Source organism: Glarea lozoyensis (genome assembly GCF_000409485.1).
Source record: "Glarea lozoyensis ATCC 20868 chromosome Unknown GLAREA14, whole genome shotgun sequence".
NCBI classification, from domain to species: Eukaryota; Fungi; Ascomycota; class Leotiomycetes; order Helotiales; family Helotiaceae; genus Glarea; species Glarea lozoyensis.
The window spans coordinates 1,079,267-1,085,266 of NW_007360988.1; positions in this window are offsets into that span (position 1 = coordinate 1,079,267).

A 6,000-nucleotide genomic window follows, 5' to 3' on the forward strand; every position below is an offset into this window, starting at 1 on the left:
CGCCTTATTCTTACTACGAGAAGACGGGAAAAGAGTATATAGTCTCTCGAGACCTAAAATAGAGTCGTTATAGTATCTATATATCCGCGGGAAAGTCGTATAATATTAAGGAGATAAATCGAATACCTTTAGTTTATAACTAGGAGAGTATCGAGGTTTAAGAAGAGAAACTCTTCTTAGAGAATAAGTAGACCGAGGCCTAAATCTAAGAGATACTAGCCCGTCGTACTTATATCCGCCGGTAGTAAAAGTTCTTATAGAAACGAAAATAAAAGATAATCTTAGTAGGTCTTAACTTACTAGACAAGTTAGATAAGTTAGAGAGGAAAGAGCGGTAGAAAGAAGAGGAGAAGAGGGAGAAGGAGGAGAGAAAAGTAGAAGTAGAATAACTACCGGCCCGCCTTACCTCGCCTAACGACTTCTCTACTTACGACCCCTCGCTACTTAATCCGAACTTTAATCCTAGGTCTTTTTAGGAGGCCCTAGATACTAGTAGTAGAACTTCTTAAGCTACTTAGAGTAGTTAAGGTTATTTATTAGTTCTTATATATTCTCTAATTATAGGTAGTCCTTCTACTTTATTAGATAATATAGTTTTCTTCTAATAAGTTTATAGTCTAAGATTCTCTCGACTTTATACTTAGCGTTAGAGTTTACTAGTTCTATTTCTATAACTAGAGCTAGTAGCGCTCTAGGCGGTACTAGCTTAAGGAGAGATATATAGAATACTAGAAAGATATTTATACTTTTTAGTAGAGCTAGTTTATAATTTAAAGGTCCTTTATACGCTTTAATTTTAAATAGTTCTAGTTTCTTATTATCTAGTTTATTATTTAGTTATTTTATTTAGATATTTCGTCTAACTAAATAAACTCTATCCCTCTCTCCTAGCGTAGGCTCCTAACTATATTTCTTATTATAGTAGGACGTATTTTATTCTAAGATGAACTTAAGTTCTTTAATAAGTTATTTATAAAGAGAGGAAAGGTCGTTAATAAGAATTCTTTCTATCTAATTATCGATAGACGTATTATAAGGTTCTTAGAATACTATTTTCTTATAACTAAAGTTAGCTTTAAATAGCGATACTTATATTATTTTCGTAGTAGTACTATTATACGAGAATTAGGCTATTAGTAATAAGGCGACCTAATTATCTTACTTATAGTTTACGTAATACCTTAAGTATACTTTAACTACTTAGTTTATTCTTTTATTACCTCTATTTATTTATAGATAGAATACTATTAATAGCTTTCGCTTTATTTCTATATAGATAGTTACGGCCGTCTAGAATTTAGATATAAATAGCTTATCTTAGTCTAAGACTATTTCTTCTAGAGTACTATAGTCTATAACTATATACCGAATAAAGGTATATACTAACTTCTTAGTAGTACTTAACTTCTTATATAGTATTAGGATTATATACTTAGTAAGTCTTTCTATTATAACTAGGATCGTATTATATTTAACTTCTATTATTAGATCTCTTAAGAGTAGAAGTTTAATAATAAAGTTCTATAATATTATTTTCTATAGTCTTTTCGGAATAGATATCTATTCTATAAGTCTATAAGGTATATAGTACGTAGGTTTATTTCGAATAGAGACGTTATATTCGGTTACTACTTTCTTAACTAAAGTTTGTAGCTTATCGATATAGTATTACTACTAAATTCTCTAGAAGGTTCTCCTAATTTCTTAATAGCTATATTTCGGGGCTTTATAGAATTTCTAGATAAACTCTAAAGTATATAAGTTTAGTACCTTAAGTTTTCTATCTTTATATAGTAAGTTTCTCTTAGAAACTACTAGTTCTTTATTCTAGGCGGCTATAATATTATTATACTATAGGCCTCGGATTTTAGTAAGGGCGGTAATTACCTTAGAGTTAGAGATAAGATTTTTATTCTTATCTTTCTTAAGAATAGCTTACTTTTTATAGATCTTATCTCCTTTATACCTTAGTTAACGGCTTAAAGTGTTAGCTTAAGAATTGTCTATTTCTTTTACGTATTTAATTATAATATCGAAATAGGCGAGTTCTTCGGCCTATTATACTATTTGTTAATTATCTAATTTCTTTATTATTAAGAACGTTTATAGGTTTTTATAATCTATAAGGATAATAACTAGAAACTTAGCTTCTTAAAGATAAATCTTCTAATATCTTAGTACTTTAACTATAACTATAAGTTTCTTCTTATAGATATTATAGTTCTATTCGGCTAGCGAGTATTTCTCGAAGTAATATATAATAGAGTATATTTTTCTATTCTCGTCTAGTTATAAGTAAATAGTATCTATAGTAGTATCTAAGATATCGGTCTCGACTATACTTAGTTTATTAATACTAAAACTTCTAATAACTAGTTTCTTAGTAAACTAGTCTTTTAATTCTTATATAGCCGCTCTCTCTTTTTCTCTTATAAGAAAAGGTACGTCTTTCTAGGTAAGATTAGTAAGCGGTCCCGTAATTTTCGAATACCTTTCTATAAATTAATAGTAGAAGTTTCTAAAACCGAGAAATAACTAGATATCTTTAATATTTTCTAATTCTAGCTAGTTCTTTATTTATTAGATCTTCTCTAAGTCGATATTTATTTTTTTTAGTTTAATAATAAACTCTAGAAACTTAGTTTTTTAAGTATTAAACTCGTACTTCTCTAGCTTTAGTCTAGAGTCTATCTTAGCTAAGGCTTCTAGGACTAAGCGAATATACTTCTTATATTTATTCTTATTCTCTAAGTAAATAAAGATATTGTCGAGGTAATAGATAATAAACTTATCGAGATACTTTCGTAGAATATTATTGTTCTATCTCTAGTATATTATAGGGGTATTAGTTAACTTAAATAGTATAATAGTATATTTATATTAGCTAGAGAGTATAATAAATATAGTTATCTACTTATATTCTTTCTTAATCCTAATAAGGTTAAAGGTATTTCTCTAGTTAAGTTTTATAAATATTTTTACTTTAGCTAGTCTATTCTATAGATACTATATATTAGATAAAGGGTATTAGTTCCTAATAGTAATATCGTTTAGCCTTTAGAAGTCTCTATAAGGTCTCTCTTTATTATTACCTATTTTTACTACTACTAGTATATTCGAAGTAGCTAGCGATTTAGATAGTCTAATCTATTCTTTCTTAAGTACTATATTAACGTATTTCTCTAATGTCTTAGAGACGTCGAACTAGTATTGTCTTAATTTCTCGAAAGGTAGTTATCTTTCTTCTTTTAGATTAATCTCGTAGTCTTATAGTTAGTATTCGGGTAAGGCTCGAAAGTCTTCTAGGTTTTCGAATAACTTCTTAAGTCTTCTATACTATATAGGTATTTATTTTTCTCTACCTTTATTAGTAGTAACCTATAGAGGACCCTCTATTTCTTCGAGGTATCTAGGCGCTTTAGAGGAGGTAGTATAAACCTCTCTCCGGCCTTATAGTTAAACCTACGTACCCTTATAGGCGTATCTTCTATAGGTTATAGTACTAGTATACTAGTCTATTTCGAGGTTATACTCTTAGATCTAGACTATTTCTAATATAGCCTTGTAGTTTCCGATTTTAGTAATATTAAACTAGATATTAGCTTTATATCTATCTAGTAAAGATAATTTTAATAGAATAGTTACTTTATTAACCTATCTATTAATATAGTCTAATCTATCTACAAGTTTTAGAGGGTATAGCTAAATATTAGTTATAGGAATATTTAACTTCTTTACTATACGAGGTAAGATATAGTTTCTATTAGCTTCTAAGTTAATTATAACTTTAATTAGTTTTTCTCTAATCTTTATTTCGACTATAATTTGTCTCTATTCTCTAGTAGTATAGAGCTTATAAGAGTCTAATAATATCTCTATAACCTCTATATCTCGGAGTAGGTTAGTCTATATATAGTATTACGTTACCTATTCTTATAAATAATAAGGTATACTAAGGCGTAGAGTATATATATCTAGAATCGGGGCCTTCTATTAGGTAAACTCGTCGGCTTATCTCTTAATAAAGAAGACCTATTTCTAAATATATTTTCCTAGAGATCTACTAATAATCTTCTATATATCTTCTAGCTTAAAAATATTATTTAAGTAGAGTAACTATCTAATTAGTCTAAGTAGTTTAATAGTCGTTTTCTAAGTACGTTCTTATTAGAATACTACTCTTTTTATATCTATAAAAGATACTTTATAACGTATATTAATTATAGGCTTCTCTCTCTATATCTATTAGTCGATAGTAAACTTCTAGCTATCCTTAGTTATCTAAATATTTCCCTCTTCTATTATCTCTTAAAAGTACTAGTATTCTCTAGGTTTCGGGACTACTTCCTCGAGTTAGTAGACCGAGAGACTATTGGGTTCTAAGTCTATCTAGTATAAGGAGTCTCTAATCTAGTGTTTCTTCTTTACTAGAGGTGTTTTAGATCTTATCTAGACTACTAAACTCGATCTAGTAGCCTCTTACTTACTCTAATTACCTTTTAGTAGAGTAGCTTTATCTATTACTACTAGTTATCTAGTAGAGCTAAACTGTTTTTTCTAGCCTTTCTATAGCTTTCCTTTATAATAGAAGCTAGCTATATAACCTTCTTTTCTATACTTAAAGTAGAGTCCCTTCTCCCTTCGACGTATTCTCTTCTTATTAGAAAGTTTCTTTCTATTCTTTTCCGAAGCGTTAAGTTCTCTTCTACTGATCGTATTAAGTTTTATCGGATCGCTATAGTAGTTCTTTAATAGACGTATATAGTAAGAGTAGACCCCTTTCTTTTTAATATAGCGCTTATACGCTCGGTTATTAATCTTAATAGCGGCTTTACTTAGCTCGTAAAGGGTCTTAAGAGGATCTATATATAATAATTCGTCCTTTATAAATTCCTTTAATTCTCTATAGAATAATATTCTTAGGGCTTTATTACCTAGTCTTAACCTAGCTAAGGTTTACTAGAAGTCGATATTATAGCGGACAGCTAACCTAGTCTAGGTAAGCTTAAGTAGGACTAGCTCTAACTTTTTCTTAATATCGATATCCCCGAAAGCCTTCCTTATACCGACTATAAAGTCTTTTATTAATTTAAAATAATCTTTAACGAACTAGAAGTAAACTATAGATACTAAGCCTATTTAGGTCTTATTCTCTTAGTAATTACTAATATAAGGCTCGATCTAGTTATAGGCCCTTCCTTTAAAGCGCGAGATTAGAAATAAAACCTTATCTATATTATTTCTAAACTTATCTCTATAAAAACCTATATAGAGCTAAGCCTTTATAATAAACTACTCTAGGTTAGCTAGAGTTCTATTATACTTATCTAGCGGAGGGATTTATAGGCCTTCCTTTACCTCGATTATAGTAGAGACTAGTAGTAGTAGTAGTAGTAGTACCGGGGTTCTTACGACGCTTCCGGCTAGACTAGTAACGTTTAGAGCTATTATTAATAATCTAGTACTTACTAAGAACAAGGTACTTAAAGTGTAATAATTCGGTTCTACTCGGAGTAGACTAAGGTTATTGTAAGGTTAGTATATTAAGAAGTAGGCGTAAGATTATTACTTATAGATTTAGAGATCTATTTATTATAATAAGAGTAAGTTAAATAGATAATATACTATTACTATAATAAGTTAAGTACGAAGCTCTTACCTAAGGAAATTATAATTATTATATAGAACTTTCTTTTCTTAAGTTCGATAGGTTCGCTAGTCGAACTCGTTAAACTTCTAGCCGGTTCGATAAGTTCGCCTAGCGAACTTATCGAACTTCTATTATTACGTGATAGTACTCTAAACCGGGGCCTATCCGCTAATATAAATATTACTAACTTTAACTAAATTAACCTATTAGATAGCGGTCCCGGGAACTACTTAATTCCCGTAACCTCGCCTAACCCTAGGACCTTTAGTCCTAGGAGTATTACGACGCCGGGGCCGACGCTACTCGTAACATTAGAGATCTATTTGTTATAATAAGAGTAAGTTAAATAG